This window comes from Zea mays, chromosome 3 (assembly GCF_902167145.1).
Source record: "Zea mays cultivar B73 chromosome 3, Zm-B73-REFERENCE-NAM-5.0, whole genome shotgun sequence".
Classification (NCBI taxonomy): Eukaryota; Viridiplantae; Streptophyta; class Magnoliopsida; order Poales; family Poaceae; genus Zea; species Zea mays.
Genome location: NC_050098.1, coordinates 154,592,145 through 154,613,930, shown reverse-complemented (window position 1 = coordinate 154,613,930; position 21,786 = coordinate 154,592,145). Strand labels below are relative to the sequence as shown.

General features: G+C 47.5%; 1 pseudogene; it reads left to right on the top strand.

The window, feature by feature from the left end:
* Positions 1-677: 677 nt before the first annotated feature.
* Positions 678-21,786, top strand: part of LOC103652277 (S-formylglutathione hydrolase-like) — a 45,804-nt pseudogene continuing 24,695 nt past the window's right edge.

Here is a 21,786-nt window from a genome sequence, read left to right as displayed (position 1 = left end):
TGTTTAGAAATTTCTTCACTACAACTTGCTAGGAAAATTTCAGTTTTTTCTAGATAAATTTTATTTTTTCTATAACTAAATCTAACATATGGAAAGCTTCTATGTATATCGCCACAAGGTCTAAATATTCTTATTTGGGTTTCTTGAGTTATGGTCTATTCTTGAATTCATAGAAACTTTAATTTTTTATGGTTTAAAAATTTTATAAGGTGTTTTCAGTTTTTATCTTTAAAATTGTGAACCCGCCTTGAAAACTAATTTTTACTAAGAGAGGTAATTTAAATGTTTTTTAGAGCCGAGGGAAAGTTGTTCCATTGTAGGGCTAGCCCATTTTCTAAGGAATTTTCATGTTTATAAGGGAAACTAGTTTATTTTCTCTTGTGAAAAAAGAATTTTCTTAAAAAATGAATTTTTAAAACTAATCTTTATAGAGCTAGTCTAGAAACTCAAATCTCTTCGGGATTGAAGAGTATTGAAGAGAAAATTAGTTAATTTTCATTTCAATTTCCTCCTGTCTCGAAGGAAAATTGAGGTTACCAAGTAGCCCATAGAGAGGAAGAAAGCTCAGAGGTAAAAAGAAAACGACATTTCCGCCTAATATTTGCGGTTTCGTGCTTTAGGCCCACATCAGGGTTGATAAGGCCCACGGAGCTTCTCCGCTCAGCGCAGTCAGTCACCACTCCGGCCTCCGGGCACCTCCCACGGACCACGGTCCCACCGCATCGGAACTCGGAAGGCGAAGCCGAGGCGCCGCGCGGATCGAGCGATGGCGGCGGCGTTGGAGCAACTGAGCAGCAGCAAAATGTTCGACGGCTTCAACCTCCGTTTCCGCCACCAGAGCGCCACCCTCGGCTGCGCAATGACCTTCTCCATCTACCTGCCCCCGTCCCCGGCGTCCAACATATCCGTGAGTGCGCAGCCACCCTCGCTCCCTATCCTCCCTCCCTCTCTCGGCTAATATGCGCTGACGCGGTGTCTTATGGATGCTCTGCAGGTGCTGTACTGGCTCTCGGGCCTCACCTGTACCGACGAGAATTTCATCATGAAGGGCGCGCCGCCGCCGCCAACGGCATCGCCCTTGTCACGCCTGACACCTCCCCACGTAATGTCGAAATTGAACCCCCTCTCCTCCCTTTGACTGACAGCGTTATGTTTTAGTTGTAGGGTTTACATGCCTGCCCGTAGGGGTGAAAACGAAAACGGTATTTTCGGATACCAGAATCGTTTTCGAAGTTTTACCGAAATTTAGGTCTAAACGGAAACGGTTACCGAAAATTCGGAAACAGAATCAGTAGAAAAACTCGGAATCGAAAACGATTTGGGTCTCTTCCGACCGTTTCCTGAAATTACCGTTTTTATTGGTATTTTACCGTCGGTAATAAATTTGGTATTTTTCAGAAAAAATTTAATTTGAACTGATCTTTATAAATTCATAATAAATTCATCTTAGCTTCGAAAAATATGAAACTAATTTTATTATTTTCCTAAAATCAAGATCTATCTAATGGTATATAGTTTAGAATCATTTAAAACTTTTATAAATCTTATTTATGTTTTCTTACCTGCTATTACTCTTGATACATGTTGGGTCTATGCTTCGTCGCCGAAGGTCTTCTAGGAAGAAGCGGCTTTCAGCTGAAGCTGCTTGTGTGAGATGGCCGAAGGTTCCTCTTCATGAAGCTTCGGTATTACAAACCGACTTAAAGATAGAATGACCTTTTAGTCCATAAAGGTCTGAGTCAATGTTGTAAACTTTTATGAAGGGCATAATTGTAATTCCTCACGGGCCGTGTCCTGTGCCTATAAATAGTGAACAGTATTCCTTTACTGTACACGCATTCTGATAATTGTAATCGCATCTTTCGGAAACCTATCTTTGCCAAGGAAGAGGTATAATTGTATTCAGTAATTCAATATATTAAGTAAATATAATTTAATTCGTTTATGATTCATTTATCTTTTCATACCCTTTATTTCATGTTATCTTATATCATCTATTAGAATTTAATTACGAAGACTTAACCTTCGTAATTATGTTCTCATCAACCTTCGTCCATGGTTCATTATCCTAAAGGGGATATTGTTTCATGGGCGAAGGACGTTAACATTTAACATTTTATGTTGCCTTGTTCTTAATTCATAGCATTTGAGAACAAGTCCCCAACATTGGCGCCCACCTCCGGTGAACTCACTTCCACTTTTTGAGCTGATGGCTTCGTTCAACGATCAAGCTGGAGCTGCTTCGGACCCGAAGCTGGTGCTCCCGATTACAGGTGGTTCGTCCTCAGAGCCAGCCAACAAGAAACAGAAGAAGGAAGCACAGAGAAGGGTACAGCATGTTGGGGTGCAAGGACCCTTCATCAAGTCAAGATGGTCTCATATTCCTATTACCTTCTCCCAAGAGGACCTTCAGCTCAAGGATTACCCACACAACGATGCCATGGTTATCTCTTGTGTTATCAAAGGATTTCTGGTCCACAATGTCTTGGTTGATACACGCAGTGCGGCTGATATCATATTTGCTAAGGCCTTCAGACAAATGCAAGAGCCAGAAGATAAGATTCATGATGCTACACATCCTCTCTGTGGCTTCGGAGGAAGACAGATTGTAGCACTGGGTAAGATCACCATGTCAGCGACCTTCGGATTCATCAACAACACTAGAACTGAGCAAGTTGTGTTTGACATTGTTGACATGGAATACCCTTACAATGCAATTATTGGTCGTGGCACCCTCAATGCTTTCGAAGCAATTCTTCATCCTGCTTATCTTTGCATGAAGATACCTTCGGATCAAGGACCCATCGCTATTCATGGAAGTCAGGAAGCTGCCAGAAGGGCCGAAGGAAACTGGACTGACTCAAAAGCAATCCATAACATAGATGGAGCTGAAGCTTGTGAACAATACAAATTCAGAAGGGAGAAAGCAGCTTCAGCAGATCAGCCGAAGCCCATGCTCTTATGTGAGGACATAGCAGAGCAGAAGGTGCTGTTGGGCTCTCAATTATCCGAAGAACAGGAGAAAACCTTGATAAGGTTTTTGTTCAACAACAAAGATGTTTTTGCATGGTCAGCCAATGATCTCTGCGGAGTTAATAGGGATGTTATTGAACACTCGCTCAATGTTGATCCATCCTTCAGACCCAGAAAGCAGAGGCTTCGGAAAATGTCTGATGATAAGGCCGAAGGTGCTCGTAATGAAGTCAAAAGACTCCTCAGTGCAGGAGTTATCAGAGAAGTAAAGTACCCAGAATGGCTAGCTAACACTGTTATGGTAAAAAAGGCCAATGGCAAGTGGCGAATGTGTATTGATTTTACAGATCTCAACAAGGCTTGTCTGAAGGACGAATTCCCATTGCCAAGGATAGACTCTTTAGTTGATGCAGCAGCTTCTTCAGAGCTCATGAGTCTGCTAGACTGTTACTCAGGCTACCACCAAATCTGGATGAAGAAGGAAGATGAGCCGAAGACTAGCTTCATAACCCCAAGTGGCACATATTGCTATCTTCGGATGCCTGAGGGGCTCAAAAACGCTGGAGGAAGTTTCAGCAGAATGACTGCGAAGGTTCTCCAATCTCAGATAGGCAGAAATGTGCTAACTTATGTTGATGACATCATTGTAAAAAGCACGAAACAGGAAAATCATATTGCTGATTTGCAGGAGACCTTCGCCAGTTTCAGACAAGCTGGCTTAAAGTTGAATCCAGAAAAATGTGTCTTTGGTGTAAAGAAGGGGAAATTTCTTGGATGCTTGGTTTCAACAAAGGGAATTGAAGCTAATCCAAGTAAAATTGAAGCCATACTTCGGATGGAGCCACCAACCACAAAAAAGGGGGCCCAAAGATTAACAGGGAGGTTGGCATCTCTTAATAGATTTATATCCAGATCAGCAGAAAGTAATCTACCATTCTTCGAAGTGCTGAAATCAGCCGAAGTCTTTCAATGGGGACCAAGCCAATAAAAAGCCTTCGAGGAGTTGAAGCAATATCTGATAGATTTAACAACATTAACTCCACCGACGCCAGGGGCTCCTTTGTTATTATATGTGGCAGCTTCGCACTCAGCGGTAAGTGCAGCACTTGTCCAGGAGAAGCTTGATGGTCAAGTCAAGAAGCAGGTCCCAGTATATTTTGTATCTGAAGTTCTTAGTATATCAAAGAAAAACTATACAGAATTAGAGAAGGTGTTATATGCTGTTTTGATGGCATCCAGGAAGCTTCGGCATTACTTTCAAGCATACAATATTGTTGTTCCTTCTTCGCAGCCGTTGAAGGATATTATGAGAAATAGAGAAGCTACTGGGCGGATTGGAAAATGGGTTGCAGAGCTCAATGAATTTTACATTGATTATGTGCATAGATCTTCGATCCAGTCCCAGGCGTTAGCAGACTTCATTGCTGAATGGACGCCAGGGGCTCAGGATGAAGAAACAAATAAAGATGCCGAAGTATGGACAGTGTTTTGCGATGGGTCTTAGGGAACCTTCGGGGCAGGAGCAGCTGCTGTGTTGGTCTCGCCGTCCAAAGTTAAAACCTGTTATGCGGCAAAACTCGATTTCAGTTGTACAAACAATATTACTGAGTACGAAGCCCTGCTTTTGGGTCTTCGGAAGCTAAAAGCAATGGGAATCAGAAGGGCCATTCTTAAAACTGATTCCCAGGTTGTTTCGGGTCATATCGACAAGAGTTGCAAGGCCAAAGATCCGAAGCTTGAAAAATATCTGGACACGGTTCGAAGAGTCGAAACTTCCTTCGAAGGATTTTCTGTCAAAAATATCCCTCGAAAACAAAATGAGCATGCTGATTTGCTAGCTAAGTCAGCAGCACAGGGGCTGCCTTTACCTTCGGATGTGTTCTTCGAAACAATAAAGGCACCTTCAGTGGAACTCCTTGAAAGAGCAGTCCTCAATATATCTCCTGTTTATAGCGAAGATTGGAGAACTGAAATCATTTCTTACCTTCAGGGTAAATTCCTTTCAGATGACGAAACTTATAACAGGAGGATAGAGGCAAGAGCTCGTCCATATGTCATGATAGAAGGGGAGTTGTACAAGCATGGAGTTTGTGCTCCGTTGCTCAAGTGTTTATCTAGAACCGAAGGCATAGAGTTGATGAAAGAAATACATGCAGGCCTGTGTGGATCTCACATTGGATCTAGGCCGTTACTTGGAAAAGTTTTCCGTCAAGGGTTTTATTGGCCGAAGGCAGCTTCGGATGCAGCGGAATTAGTTCAAAAGTGCGAAGGTTGTCATAAATGTGCAAGAGATCAAAAACAACCTTCGTCCTTAACACAGCTCATACAACCCATCTGGCCATTGCAAAGGTGGGGCCTTGACTTGTTGGGTCCATTACCACCGGCCCAAGGGAACTTAAGATATGTTGTAGTGGCTGTGGAATATTTTTCCAAATGGATTGAGGCAAAGCCTTTAGCCACAATAACTTCGGCCACCATTCAAAAGTTTTTCTGGCAGAATATTGTTTGTCGTTTCGGGGTACCAAAGGCCATCACTGTGGATAATGGAACACAGTTCGACTCCGAAGCTTTTAGGGATTTCTGTGATCAAATTGGTACGAAGATCCATTTTGCATCAGTCAGGCATCCGGAGTCAAATGGGCTCGTTGAAAGAGCCAATGGCATTATAATGACAGGAATAATGAAGTTAATCTTCAATCAACCCAGGGGAAAGTGGCCAGATCAGTTAACCAAAGTGGTGTGGAGCCACAACACAACAACATCAAGGTCTACAGGCTTTACTCCATTCAAGTTATTATTCGGTGACGAAGCAATAACTCCGGAGGAAGCTAAAACTGGATCAATAAGAGTAGTAGCTTCGGCAGAATCAGGTTCTGAAGATGCTTATTCTGTGGAAAAAGATGCTTTAGAAGGGATTAGGCTTCAAGCTGTGGAGAATATCAATAAATATCAAGCCGAAACAATCAAATGGCGAGATAGAAAGGTTCGGCTAAAGAATATTGAGCCAGGACATTTGGTGCTTCGGAGAGTGGCCAACCCAGACACAGTGGGCAAGTTGCAGTTGAAATGGGAGGGACCTTTCTTAGTAGCATCTTCGTCAAGACCCGGTTCATACAGATTGAAGGATATGGACGGCAACGACATTCCTAGATCTTGGAATGCGGATGAGCTTCGGCGATATTATGTGTAACTTGATGTAACTTTTTTATGTTTTTTTCTTTTTCATGGCACCCTTTTCCTTTATAAAGGGGGAGAAAGGTTTTTAATGGGGCCATCATATGTAATTACCTTTTTTAGTTCTATAAGAGCAAAATCCCCCAAAGAATGTAAATGTAAAAGCTGAGAACGCACCATCGAGTGCCGAAAAGTAAAAAGCGAAGAAGCTCCAAAGTCGTTTCTAAGGGAATGCAGAGCTTACAGCGAAAAGTCAACGCTGATTCCGCCGAAAGTAAAAGGCGAAGAAGCTCCAAAGTCGTTCCTAAGGGAATGCAGAGCTTACAGCGAAAAGTCAACGCTGATTCCGCCGAAAGTAAAAGGCGAAGAAGCTCCAAAGTCGTTCCTAAGGGAATGCAGAGCTGATGTGTGATTGTTTCTAAGAAAATAATGGCTGAGAGTATGGCTTCGGATATGTGTTTGGACAATTCATTCGCACATCACATTACATCATAGCATTTGCATTCATAAACATTCATCCAGACATATGTAGGATAATCATTATCATGGCATGTGATTGCTTCGGCATAAGAGAAGAGCTTCTTCGCGAACAAAAAGGAGAGCTTCGGAAGAAAGGGAAATGTTGTTTTCTATGCTTTGCTGTGTACGAAAAGAAGGGAAGGTGTTTTTTCGCTTTCGGCTCAAAAAAGATAATTTCGTCCACAACAAAGCACTTCACATACATTAATGGAAGGGTAAGAGCATGATACAAGGTATGAACAGAACTCATTAAAGACAAGTTTAGTTACATTTACAAAAGTTATCTCAAAAGTTTCCTGAGTCTGTCTACAGTCTACTCCTACTTAATCATCGGCTTCGGCTTCGTCATTCTACATGAATTAAGTTGTTGTAAGTCAAAATTGAGCTTGAAGGAAGAGGTAAGCACAAGGTATGATTTCTTACTGGTTCAAGATGACTCCGAGCTTCGTCTCTAGCCTTTTCTCGCCCGCCTTTTGTCCATATCATTTTCACAAATCTATTGGAAATACTTCGGGCGAGATCAGGAATGTCATCTAGGATTGATGGTGATAAAGTGAAATTAGGCCTATTGACAATCTTTCCGTGATCACAGCCAGCTTTTAGGAAGGCTGCAGCAGTGCCCCGAGAAGCTACCCAGGCACAGAAGTCACCGTGCCCAGCTATAACTTCGTCGAGCTCGTCAATTTCACCCTCGATATGTTCGAAGGTCTTCGATAGATCTTCAGCTGAGGGGGTGAATTTCTCACTGCTGGCTCCAACTGAGTGAAAAATTTTTCTTAGTCGTTGAATGCATCTGTTGCTAAATTCCAAACATTTTTCTTGAAGGCCCGTCAATAGTTTTTTCAAATCTGAATTTTGTTGAGCTTCGGCTTCAAGTTTTATATTAAGTTCTTGCTTTTCTTGTTCAAATTGCTCAGATTGGCGGAGAAGCTTCGTGTTCAGTTCTGTTATTTTTGCTTCGGCTTCCGCCAATAAACCTTCGGTTGACTGGAGCTCAAAGTTCTTTTTCTCGATAGCATCTGATTGCTCCTTTATTTTGCTTTCTAAATTTTCAATTATAACTTCGTGTTTCTTGTCTTCAAAATCTTGCTGCATTTTCAAAGCTTTGCTCAACAGGATACTCTGCACGAAAACAACCCTTGTTAGACATGTTTTTATTATTAAAAACAATAAAAGTTAAAGGAAAAGTAGTTCACCTTGAAATTGGAATAAAATAAACTACCAACGATATGTTGTCGTCGGTAGCGGCTAATGTCCGTTTCTAGCTTCGGAAAACCGATACTCTTTGACAGAGTACCGATAACTTTGGCTCCAGTTTGGTTTCGGATACAATCTAATTTCTCATCATCAATACCTCCGAAGAGGAGTGCTCCTGGCTTGTACCCGCAAGATTTGGCATACTCTTTAAGCTCTTCTATTTCGGGTTTTGATAATTTTTCTCCAACTAAATTTTGAAATATAAAGGCTTCGTTTTCTGAAGCTTCATCAGCAATTTCCTTTCCTTTCCCCGACGCTGCGGCCGCGGCCTCTTCGGCGGCGGTGGTAGCTTCTTCTGTGGCCATGTCTAGCAGTATTTTATTAATGTGTTCGATTGTGCTCTCCTGGTTTAAATCTTCAGCTGAGGCAGCTTCGGCAGCTGCGACCTCCGAAGGTGTGATTTCAATATCTGTCCTTTCCTCAGCCGCTGGTGTCTTCTGAGCTGAAGCTCTTGGCGGTGTCTTGTCAATTACCTCTGTCACACCGATGATTCTCTGTCTCTTTACTTTAGTCATTTTCTTCATTTTTTCAGGCTCCTTTTCCTTCTGAAAAAACTTTGTCAGTTGAGGCCCCAATGGACTTAGCTTTGCAGGCAGGGATTCAGTCATTACCTTCAAAATTGCCTCCACATCAGTGGCAGAGGGTGATGCGGGGGCTTCTTCTTCTTCGGATATTTTTCGCTTCGGAGAAGACGCTTTCCTCTTCTTCGGAATTTTCTTCTTTGGTGGTTCTTTTTCATCTTCATTTAAGGCTTCGGTTATCCTTTTCCTTTTCTGGCCTCCGACACCTTTGTTCAGATTTTCATAGTCAGGGTATTCAAAACCCAAGGCGTCCAGCACTCGGTTCAGTCTTCGCTTCGGACGGGTGCCGAAGGCCGCAGTCATCAATTGATCTTCTTTTTTGGAGTAGTTGCCAAGTATTTCATTACACATTACTTCAATTGTATTCAGCCACTCTTGGCAAGGAGTTTTAAAGTATTTCTTAAACTTGAAATAGTAAGGTAAACGCACAAGTTCACCTTCTTTCTTTTCCCCCTTTAGCTTCGGCATTTCCCATTCTTTTAAACTAGGAAAAACCTTGAAAGCCAAAAACTCCTGAACCAGGTCTCTTGTACTGATATGCTCTGCAATAATTTTGAATTCATTCATTGCTTTTTGAGTTGGACCCTCCGGTGTCATGTTGCAATGGGGGCGGGTTTCTCCGAAGATTAGTTCAAGTGGACTTTGCACAAGCTTCTCCTTGTCGTCATCAATCTTGACATAGAACCACTCCGACTTCCAGCCTGCTGCCCATTTGCTTCGGTAGCTGATTATAGGAAACTTTGTGGTTTTCCGGTAAGCAAAATTATAGCAACCAAAATTGTCATGCAATCCATCTTTTCTAGCCTTCGTCTGATAGTGCAGTTCGTGAACTCGACAAAAGCTGTCCGCAAACGGCTCCACCGCTTGACTTCGGAGGGCCCAGATATAAACGCTAAGCCTAACGATAGCGTTAGGAGTCAGCTGATGAAAGTAGATACCAAACCTCTTCAGTACCTCTGCAATAATCCCATGTAGGGGGAATCTTAATCCAGCCTTTAGAAAGCTCTTGAAAATAACAATTTCATCCTTCTCCGGCTTTGGGATAGTCTCTTCTCCCCCGAAGCGTAATAGCTTCTTCTGATTCTCATTGAAAAAGCCCGACTTTACCATTTTGGAAAGATCAGCCTTCGAAACAGTAGACTTTCCGAAGTCCAAGTGGCTGGGCTTGCTTGGCATGGCAATACGATAATCGTCTTCGGGATCAGTTTCCTCAATATCTTCTTCTTCTGCTTCGGCAATTGCTTGTTCTGCCTGTTCTGCATCATCACTGGGGATCTTTTCCGAAGTTACCAGTCCGGACCTTTGCATCGCTTCGGAGATGGGAACAGTCTCCGAACCTTCAGCTTCGCCCCCCTCACGCTCAACCCTAGCAGTAGAACGCACTCTGGCCATTTAATTCTGAATTTGAAAAAATTTAATACTTTTTTCTTCCCAAAGTCTTTTCTTCTGACGAAGCAGGCTTCAAACTGGAGCTTCGTTCGATTCCGAGAGTTAAGCTTCGGCGATGGTTAAAAATTTTGGCAGCAAAACAGTGCAAATAGCAATGAATGCTGTGGTAACTTCACACCTACTCGTCTGTTTATATAGTACTGCAGGTAAGAAGGCGAAGCACCAGGATTTTTACACCAGGCGGGCACCCGCTCGCACTCGCTGCGTGGTGGACCGCAGAGACCAAACAGTAACTCTGCAAGGTGGGACCGCTACGTGCTGGGAAACTGAATCGTTTCTCGACAACGAGCTCAGGGAAGGTGTTTTTTGGACCTTTGGCTCCCCGAAGCTTAAGAGACTTTTTTCACGGATCAAGCTCGTTACGAAAAACGATCTAGCACCGCGAAAGGGGCTACTGTTGGGTCTATGCTTCGTCGCCGAAGGTCTTCTAGGAAGAAGCGGCTTTCAGCTGAAGCTGCTTGTGTGAGATGGCCGAAGGTTCCTCTTCATGAAGCTTCGGTATTACAAACCGACTTAAAGATAGAATGACCTTTTAGTCCATAAAGGTCTGAGTCAATGTTGTAAACTTTTATGAGGGGCATAATTGTAATTCCTCACGGGCCGTGTCCTGTGCCTATAAATAGTGAACAGTATTCCTTTACTGTACACGCATTCTGATAATTGTAATCGCATCTTTCGGAAACCTATCTTTGCCAAGGCAGAGGTATAATTGTATTCAGTAATTCAATATATTAAGTAAATATAATTTAATTCGTTTATGATTCATTTATCTTTTCATACCCTTTATTTCATGTTATCTTATATCATCTATTAGAATTTAATTACGAAGACTTAACCTTCGTAATTATGTTCTCATCAACCTTTGTCCATGGTTCATTATCCTAAAGGGGATATTGTTTCATGGGCGAAGGACGTTAACATTTAACATTTTATGTTGCCTTGTTCTTAATTCATAGCATTTGAGAACAAGTCCCCAACAATACATATATTTATAATTTGCACGAGAACTTAAGAAGGACCAAGAGGACACTAATTTTATTGACTATGCTAAGTAGTAGGAGAACAAATAAAATGTAAGTGCCATATCATTATACACATGTTGATTCTACTTTATTTAAATATATAATAATGATTTTATTATTGTAGACTTCTTACTTTATATATTTATTGTGACCTCCTACCTTATATATTATTACTAATTTTATATGAATGTATGACTTGCGTGAATTTTTAAAGTCAATTGAGAGTACATGTTACAGTTTTTACCGATTGAATTTTAGATTCCGATCATAGCCGGTGTAATTTTCGTATCGAACTTTCGTTTCCGATGTTTCCGAATTACCGATGTCGTTTTTGTTTTCGAAGTTAACCGTTTTCGATCTCGTTTCCGAGGAAAAATATGAAAACAAAATGGTTTTAGTGTTTATCGACCGTTTCCTACCGTTTCACCCCTACCTGCCCATCTATTTGCCCGGAAGCGTGTCATGGACTCGTGGTCACACTCACACAGCAAGATACCTACGACCTCTGTTTTCCCCCAAAATTGTGGAGGCTCTGTTTGGTGTGGCGCCGAAGCCGCCACACCGCGCCTAAGCCACAATGCTCGATTTGGCCGCCACAACTGCGGCACAAAATCTGTGGCGCGCGTGGGCGGCGACCAACCAAACATGCCCGTCTTGTGCTTTGAGAATGGTAATCTCACTAGTGGGCTAGTGGCAGTGTTTATTGTGCCCCCTTCCAGTAAGTGGCGGTCTGGCTGCATAGTCTAACTGATAGCGTTATGTTTTTCCAAGGGCGGACATAGTGCCGGAGGCTCCCACGAGAGGGGTCTAGGAAAGTGATAAATCGAGCAAAGCTTTCCCCTCGTAACTACGGAGAGGCTGATTCGAACCAAGAACGTGGTGCACTAGGCCTGCACCTGGTGGCTCAATGAGTTTTCAAAGTGGTTAAAAAAGTTGGGAGATATCTGTTGAGTTCTTCCAACCGTTTCCAAAATCTCGGTTCTCAAATATAGAAGGCAATTTTAAATAAGGAATCCCAAATTGTTCCTAAATCATCCTAACCACTTCTATACTTTCTCTCCCTCTTGTACATTTGCATCAGGAATCTGACCTACTTATACTTTCTCATGTCTTTCCACCTTTAGATTGGCATATGTATAAGTGCGTGTATATATCCGTGTGATTAAGTCTATTTTCCTAAGTGCGGAAAAATGGGGAGTTGAGATAGTGAGTTGTTGGAGAGCAGTTTTTTTCCAATCTTGCCAAAAAATTGAGATTGGGAGTGGATTTTGGAAGCTCTTGGAGATGTTCCTAAAAATTTGTTCCTGAAATAATTGAGGTTTCCAAGTTGCCAAAAAGTATTGGAGGCATGAAAGAAGAGTTTCTCTAACAGTTTCAATAAAATCACTCCTAAAATATAAAAAATTGTCCCACACGGAACTTTCTTGGCAATGGCGTCTTTACTCTCGCGGGAGATCACTGCGTCGATGTCCAGGAACACCTTGGAGTCACGCTCCTTGTTCTTGCAGCATCTTCTGGTCGTCGGGGTGCAGCCCCGTCTTGGTGGCCATCGGTTTCTTTAGCTTTCCTGCACACCACAAGCCGCAATAGCAGCAACACTCGTCAACCTTGGGCCCTAGATGGTTTGTTGTACTCTGATCATCTTGGCTCCAGAAAGAAGCTACACCGCTGATCAATTTGATTTGTACGGTGTGAGACAGACAACCTCGTCATCTGGTGGCACGAGAGTTGTTGCGTGGAAATGCACGGCAGCGTCGACCAACTGTTATTGATGCTAACGCTTCCATTGGCCTTTCCTTGGTCCATCCAACTGGCAGCGGCTGGTCGCAGGTCCATCAGCTCGTGCCTGTACTTCCTAAGGTACTGGAGGAGCTTTGCATGGGGCTTGCCCGCCTCCATGTTATCGTCGAGCATGACAAACACCACCGTCATGTTTTGCCGCAGCACCGCATCCTCGTGGAGGCAGCAGAGCGCCATCGCCCACCTGCACCATCTCTTCTTGCCTGCCTGCCCAACTAATCCCTTCCCCTTGCTCTGTAACAAACCTGGGCGTTGTCCGGGCCTCCTTGGCAATGGCGTGATGGAGAAGAACGCTCGGGATACCTGGCATGAGCAGGATCCACATGACATGTCTGCACACATTTTTCCACACGGAGGGCTCCATTTTTGCAAGTGCCAAAAGATTGGGAGCTAGGATTGGCAGTTGTTGGAGATGTTTTTTTTCATTTTTGTCAAAATCCTAGATTTGGAGTGTTTTGGGAACTCTTGGAGATGGTCTTATCACACTCCTTTTGATAGGTTCAACGTGCAATTGGTTCCTCCCTTAAGTGCAAGGACCAAAGTTACGTTTTGAAGGTGTTAGTAAGCACCTTTTAAACTCTTTGTACCTAATCCTTATCAAATGTTGTTCAACTTAAAAAGTGTCACCTTCCCAAAAGGGCGGAGACGCAGAGTAACCTGACATGCTCCCCTATTGAGTATTTGTCAATCAAGGTTCTAAAGTTTAGTGGTATGTGTCATTGCCTTACCACACTGGCGACTTTCCAGTGTAATTGGTCCATTTATGTGTCCTAACTAGCAATTATGTGGTAGAATTTAGAGCCATATTCATGTGAGGCATCTCATCCTTGGTATATCTGTCAATTAGTTTTAATACCAGAATCTACGTTATGAACATCACTTGCCCATAATAGATCCTTTTTATCACTTGTCAGGACTTGTATTCCTAAAAACTGATTTGATAAATAGAATCCTGCTGGTATTGTTGGATAGAATGAAACCCTAACCCTAATTGGGTAGGGGGTGTATTGATATATTGTGGCAGTACTTAGGTTGGGCCAAGCCCATTACATACAATAGAGATACACACACAATCATCTAACAGCCGCCTGATCACAACTCTAGCCTATACATATATTAAGGCTGGATTGAAATTTTGAGAACACCATGGATGGGATCATGGGAGGCCCTTGGTGAAGATAGTCAACGAATTGCGAAGTGGTCAGGACGCAGAGGACACGGACATCGCTGATGGGGATACGCTCGCGAACGAAGTAAAGGTCGATTGCCACATGTTTCATGCGATGGTGCTGCACGTGATTGGTGGAGAGGTAGACTGCGCTGACGTTGTTGCAGTAGTCGAGTGGCGCTCACAAGGGGGCTATGAAGCTCTTGGAGTAGCTGATAAAGCCAGGATGCCTTGGCCACATTGGCCACAACGCGATACTCGGCCTCAGCGCTGGAGTGGGAGACGACGAGTTGTCGCTTCGAAGACCAGGAGATGAGTTTAGTCTCCAAGAACACGGTGTAGCCATAGGTGGACCAGCGGGTGTCGAGACAGCCGGCCTAATCATCGTCAATGTAGACAAATAACTCGAAGGAGAGGGCTAAAGAAGGAGGCCGTAGTCGAGGGTGCTGCTGAGGTAGCGAAGAATTTGCTTGGCAGTAGTGAGGTGGGGCTCCATGGGGTGTGCATGTGAAGGCACACCTGCTGGACTGTGTAGGCGATGTCAGGCCAGGTAAGGGTAAGGTACTAGAGAGCCTTGATGAGGCCTCAGTAGGCTGTCACGTCGTCGATCGGGGCACATTCGTTGTCAGAGACCTTTGCCTGAGTATCAACATGCGTGGAGCAGGGCTTGCGCTCCACGGTGACCTGAGGAAGTGGCGGAGAGGGCTGAGGTCCTTCATTGCAAACTCGTGATGCAGGGTGGCGATCCAGCAGTGGGCATGATGTTGTTGACACAGAGGAGGTAGACGATGTCGTCACCGTGTCGAAGGATGAAGGATGAACATGGAGGTGGTCGACTTGGCATCAACAAAGTCAAGGGAAACCAAATAGGAGACGAAGTGATTGTACCAGGCCCGCGATGCCTGCTTGAGGCCCATACAAGGAGTGATTAAGCTTACGCACCATACCCGAGTGAGTGGAGTTGACAAAGCCGACAGGCTAGTTGCAATACATCGTCTCGGTCATAGTGTCGTGAAGGAAGAAATTCTTGATGTCTAGCGGTGGGCCGCCCAGTGCCGGGAGGGCGAGGGAGAGGACAGTTCGAACGGTGGCGGGTTTGATGACGAGGCTGAAGATCTCGTTGTAGTCTACTCTAGGGCGCTGAGTGAAGCCCCGAAGGACCCAACGAGCCTTGTACCGATCCAGGGAGTCGTTGGCCTTGAGCTTATGATGAAAGGTACACTTGCCGGTAACCACGTTGATGGCTGGGGGACACGACATTAAGTCACAGGTGTGGTTGGCGAACAGGGCCGCATACTCCTCCATAGCGCGGCGCCAGTGGGGATCAACGAGTGCGGTGCAGATAGAGGATGTGACATGCGAATGAGCCAGAGTAGCAGCGGCCGTAAGTACTATCCGATCAACTGGTTGGAGAACATCGGTCGATCGACGCATGACCATTGAGTGAATGTGGTGTGGGTCGCGGTGGATGGCAACCGGATGGTGCATCGGCGACTCAATACAGGAGTGGGCCGGGGCATGGGGTGGCCCGACGGAGGAGATCGGCGGATCAGGTTGTATGTGCCGCTAGTAGACGCGAGCAGGATCGACAAAGCGAGCCGGCGGGCCGTGCGTAGCACGGTCGGAGGCGACGAGGCCGCGCTGGGCGTAGAGGAGGTTGCTGGAAGCGGTGATAAGGAGAGGAGGGACGTTGAAGATATCGGCCTCGAGGAGAGAGCCGATGTCGTGAGGTGGGGAGGAGCTAGCAAGGGGGAAAATGTGCTCATCAAAAACAACATGTGAGATGATGATGTGGTGGGTGAGAAGATTGAGGCATCGGTACCCCTTGTGATCAGAGGAGTACCTGAGAAAAAGGCAACGAGTGGACCAGGGCGCAAGTTTGTGGGGAGCGGTGGCAGAGGTGTTAGGATATCAAGCACAAATAAAGACGCGAAGGTGCGAATAGGAATGGGCGGTGCCGAACAAGACGAAGGAAGGAGTGGGATGACTAGCCGTCTTGGAGGGGAGGCGGTTCAGAAGGTAGGTGACACTGACAGTGTGGAGTCCCTCAACCTAGTAACGAGTAAGAAGGGAGGCCTAAAACAGGAGGGTGCGAATGAGGTTGGTGATGGTGCGAATCATGCGCTGAACCTTTCCATTCCGAGGAGAGGTATAAGGACATAACAGCTGATGCTGCACGCCGCGCGAGAGAAAGAAGGCACGAGACATGGAGTTATTGAACTCTTGCCCATTGTCACACTACACACCTCGGATGGTGCAACTGAACTGAGTCAACACCCACACAAAGTGAGATAGGGTGGTGAAGGTGTCAGACTTACGACAGTGAGGAAACGTCCACAGGTAGTGAGAGATGTCATCCAAGATGACTAGATAGTACTGGTAATTGGAAATGCTCGGTATCGGGGATGTCTAAAGGTCACAATGGACGAGGTCAATGGGATGAGTGATGTGGGACATGGAACAGGGGAAGGGTAATCGAGTCTGGATCCCAAGTTGACAAGCATGGCAAGGTGAGGCAGCATTGCCCCGAGGGCAGAGGATGGCGGAGGTACTCGAGAATCTGGAGAGGATGTCGTGACCGAGGTGGCCAAGATGACGGTGCCAAGTGGAGGCAGAGGCAGCAACGACGAGGGTGTAGGGTGGGGCAACATGAGAGGAGGTAGGAGTGGTGGGAAAGCGAATAAAATATAGCGGGCGAAGCTATCGCATCGGGCGACCACGACACGAGCGGTAATATGCCGTATGGTGAGCCGTGAGGGAGCTGGGCATAGGGAGTAAGGGGCAGTGTGTGCATGGGTAGGCCGGCGACGCGGGGGAGAAGGAAGGGTGGCGCCTCCACGCCGAGGCTGGGGAGGAGAGGGTGTGCGTGCAGCGTCGCAACAACGTTGGCGGCGTTCCTCCCTGCGATCTTGGTCGTGGCCTCGGGTGGCGTTGGTGTGCCCTGCGCCGGTGTGGTGCTCGGCCATGGAAGGGACAACCAACAACAGGATGTTCCCGGTGGCTAGAGCTGCAGGGAGGATGTGTTGGACGTCGTTGGGGAGGAGGCGCGGAGGACGAGGCCAAGGGGGTCATCGGCGTTGGGGGCTGTAGCTCCCGCCGGCAGGTAGGAGAGAGCAGTCGTCGGGGAGGGGGGGGGGTTGGTGGCAACACTGTCAGCAGTAGATCGGGCCGCGACAGTGGTGATGGGGGAGACGGCCAGAGCGTCGCCGATGAGGAGATGTGGCCGGCGGTAGGGGGGCAGCGGGGAGGAGGAAGCCGGCCGCGCATTCGCGCCGGTATTGGGATTGGGAGCGTGCGCGCCAGCGCGGGGCAGGGAAGCGCTAGGGAGGGCTGTGCTGCTAGGAGGGAGGCCGGTGGTGGGGGGAGAAGCCGGCGGCTGGCCCTGGCGGCTAGGGGGTGGGGAGGACGAGGGAGAAAGAGTGGCTTAATACCATGTTGGATAGAATGAAACCCTAACCCTAATTGGGTAGGGGGTGTATTGATATATAGTGGCAGCACATAGGTTGGGCCAAGCTCATTACAATAGAGATAAGCACACAGTCATCTAATAGGTATATTAGAGAGATTAAGGAACAAGGGTTCACTACCTGAAGTTGTTTTCTTATGGGCCTGTGTTATCACTAATCCCACCATTGTAGTTTTTTTTTCTGGGCTTGGTATGAGCAAGAAAATCTTAACAACAAAAGAGGCCAAGACGTCCATAGAACACTTAGGAACTGTATTTTCCCCTTCTACCCAGACTAAACATGGCTTAGAGTTGAGTTTAGTGACATTACGAATAGTAACAGTTCTTTTCCAATTTACCAAATAACTAGGGTCCTGCTGATTACTTTTAGTGCAGTGCAGTGCCTGCTCTTTTTCCTGCAAATGATTTGGAGTATGCTCAATGTGATTGTTGGAACTTGCTCTCCTGGGCAAGTTGATCCAACGGGGGAGCAAAAGCAGTGTAAACAAGGTTTCAATTCGAGATGGCAATAGCTCTGTTAATCTCGCCTCTCAAGGGCACTGTGCGGGGGTATTTATAGGTACCTGAGTGCCCAGCATCCTGAGTTAAGGACGCATGTGCCCTCAGGCGCATAGGTTATCCCCGGAATATTCCCATAAAGCAGGGTTACAGACTGTAATTACAGGGAAACCTTTACAAATTAGGCCCGTAATGCGCAGCGGCCACGCAGGGCCTGATACAATGGACCGGATCACACGTGGGCCTCCATGTTGGACGAGGCCGCGGGATGGGACATGCGCGGCCCCCGGGGGAAGGATGTCTTCGCCCGAGCTTCGGGAGTCTTCGACGCGGATGCTGGAGGTTACCGGGGGTCGATGGCCCAGGAACATTCCTATCCCCCGCGCGGCTGGCGAAGACTTCTTTACGTCTCGCATGGCTTGTGACTTGAGAGTGTTTCCTTACGGATGGAATATTGCTGCTGTTGTGTCGGTAGTGATGAACAATAATCGCCAAGATGCTGCGCAGAAGCGCCGGGCGGTCATCAGGCTCCCCGAAGCTAGGCCGAAGAGGGCGCGGGGGACTGCGAAGGCTACCGTCCCCGGCGGTAGCCAGCCGACGCTGGCGGCGAAGCCGGTCGCCCCTGGGTCCAGCAAGGTGCCGGAGAGCGCGAAGGCGGTCGGCGCCGGCGGAACCAAGTCTGCCCCAGACGGAGCTGCGAAGGTCCGCGAACCGCCTTCGCCGGGGAAATGCGTTGCCGACTTCGGCACAAATATTAGCGTGGACGACTATCTCGTTGGTAAGCCTTTTTTGACCGGTGATACGTTGCAGGGTCGGGCGAGGGGCAACTTGTTGTCGTCTCGCCTGCGGTGGCAACCACGATGTCTACCGCGGTGCATGAGGTGAAGGGTGGCGCTTTCAGCGCTGGCGGCGAGATTTCGGCGGCCACTGCCGTCAAGGACGAAGCGGGCACTATGTCCCGCCGGCTGAGAGAGGCGTCGCTACAGCTGGCGCAGCAGCTGAGTCAAGTAAGTTGAGCTGGACTTCGGTGTGTGCCGCTTTCATGGTGATTGTGGTCTCATGTGTGTCTATTAGGCGGACGACTTCGCCGACCGCGTGGCGTCGGGTGCCCTTACTGCAGACGTGGCTGCCGAAGTCGAGAGACTTCGGGCGCAGCACGCGGACGCTGTCCGGGAGAAGTCGGCTGCGGAAAGCAAAATCCGCAGGCTGGCGGAGAAGGTGGCCGCCCTGGAGGGCGAGAGGACGGACCTCCGGCGCCAGCTGGTGGAGGAAAGGAGGGAGGCCAACCAGGCTATCACCAAGGCGCAGGCGGCGCAGGCGGAGGCCAAATTGGCGCGGGCGGAGGAGAGTCTCGCCAGCCAGCGCGCCGAGGAATGGGAGGTGCGGTTCAATGCTCTGCAGGCCCGTATGGAGAGGGCCGAGGCCTCTACGCGCTCGGAAGTTGAGCGGACACGCAAACAGCTCGTGGACTCATACCGCGAGCTGGGTGCGCGGACTGCTGACTTCGAGGTGCCCGACCGAGAGGCGGGCCTTCGCTTCCTCGAGTGGCTGCAAGAGGAATTGCTGGCGCTCCCGACCATTGTGGAGGGCTTCATGTCCTTTGCCTCCCTCATCACCTGTGAGGGGGCCATGAATGCGCTGTCCCGCGAGGGGTGCAGTCACTATGAGGGCTTCGACCGATCCGATGAAGACTTTGGGCGCGAGATTTTTAAGGTCGAAGACCCTGTGGTGAAGGACTCCGCGGGGGCCCTCTTCGACCGGATGTGGGGCCCCCACGGTCGGGAGGCGGTTAGGGAGCGGTCTGACCGGGCGAGGGATCAGTTAAAGTTTGTTTTTTTGTTTTGTATGGTTGAATGTGGGTATACGTGGGTTTGCTGAATCGGTGTGCTGTGTTGTAGATGGCGCGTGCTGAGGACGTGGAGGACTTCGGACATCTGAACAGCGCGCTGCCCGAAGCGGAGGTCAACCCGGTGGTGGCCGAGGTTGAGGTCGACCCGGCACCGCTCCCGGAAACCGGTGAAGGCTCCCTCGCTGCCCCTGCGTCTATGGCGGAGGATCCCCCGAAGGCGGCGACAGAGCCGACAGCGGAGGATCCCATGGCGGCGGCTGGGTCTTCGCAGGTGGCTTAGTGGGTGTGGGGTAGTTAGGGAATTTTGTCTGTGTTACTGAACCCTGGTTGCTGCGCAGGTTCAGGATTTTGGGCCTGCGCACGCAATCGCTACTGCTAATTTTGTGGCGGCTTCGACCGTGGTCGCGGAAAATGAATCAGATGAGTCTACGTCTAAGTTTTCTGAGTTTGATGACTCTGGGAGTTCGGTTGTGTGGACGGAAGAGTCTTCGGATGAGGACTTGGATTACTTTGCGGCCTTGGATGTGGCTGCGGCGGAGGCTTCTCCGCGTGTTACGGATGCTGAAGTTTTGCCTGGTCCGAGTGCTGGGCGTAGGCGGCGAAGGGCGGTGGCGAAGCGTAGGGTGAGTGAAGTGGATGGTGGTCGGCTTCGTGTGGGCAGAGCTAGCAAGCGGGAATTGTTGTCCTCGCCGGTTGGGGCGAGTGTAGGTGAGGGGGAGTTGCGAAGTCTTTTTGAGGGTGAGGAGCTGAGGATAATGCTATTTAACTATAGGGAGATGGGAATCATTCCGAAGGTTGAACCAATGTAAGATGTGATGCCCTCGCTGTACGTGTGTAACTATAGTTTGTATGATGAGGCTGTGTGCCTTCGCGCATCCGGCTATGTTCATAGGGGCGTTGCACACTTGGTCTAGCACGTGTATTATGTCGGTCCGGCTGCGCCTGTAGTCGGTCTTAGCGTGGACAGTTTCTCGATGTAGACTTTTGCACTGATGTAATACGCCTTCGATTTTTTGCACTCGTTGTGCTAGTCCGGCTGCACCCTTAGGCGACTTTTGCACGGATGGTCTTTTGAAGAAGACTTCAGTTTTGCGCACTTGTTGTGCTAGTCTGGCTGCACCCTTAGGCGACTTTTGCACGGATAGTCTTTTGAAGAAGACTTCGATTTTGCGCACTTGTTGTGCTAGTCCGGCTGCACTCTTAGGCGACTTTTGCACGGATAGTCTTTTGAAGAAGACTTCGATTTTGCACACTTGTTGTGCTAGTCCGGCTGCACCCTTAGGCGACTTTTGCACGAATAGTCTTATGAAGTGTGTTTTCAGTGCCATGGGGTATGAAGATGGCGATGTTAGTCTTGATGGGCAAGTGGTACCCAAGAAAGACACTTTTCGTTACTTAGGATCAATGCTTCAGAAGGATGGAGACATCGATGAGGATGTCAGTCATAGAATTAAAGCTGGATGGTTGAAGTGGCGGCAAGCGGCGGGTGTCTTATGCGACCCCCGGGTGCCACACAAACTAAAAGGCAAATTCTACAGGACAGCAATCCGGCCGGCTATGTTGTATGGAGCAGAATGTTGGCCCACTAAAAGACGACATGTCCAACAACTGTGTGTGGCAGAGATGCGTATGTTGCGCTGGATATGTGGCCACACAAGGAGAGACCGAGTCCGGAATGATGACATACGAGAGAGAGTAGGAGTGACGCCAATTGAGGAGAAGCTTATGCAACATCGTTTGAGATGGTTTGGACATATCCAACGAAGACCTGAAGAGGCACCAGTGCATATCGGAATAATTAGGCGTCCCGAGAATGTGAAGAGAGGTAGAGGTCGACCAACCTTGACGTGGACAGAGGCAGTGAAGAGGGACCTGAAGGAGTGGAATATTGATAAAGAGCTCGCCGTGGATAGGAAGGGGTGGAAGTGTGCAATTCACGTGCCAGAACCTTGATTTATAGTTCCTCTTTTCCTCCTTAATCGTTTGACCTTTTCTTGTGCCCATTTAGACCTTGCTGGTTCTTGTGGGTT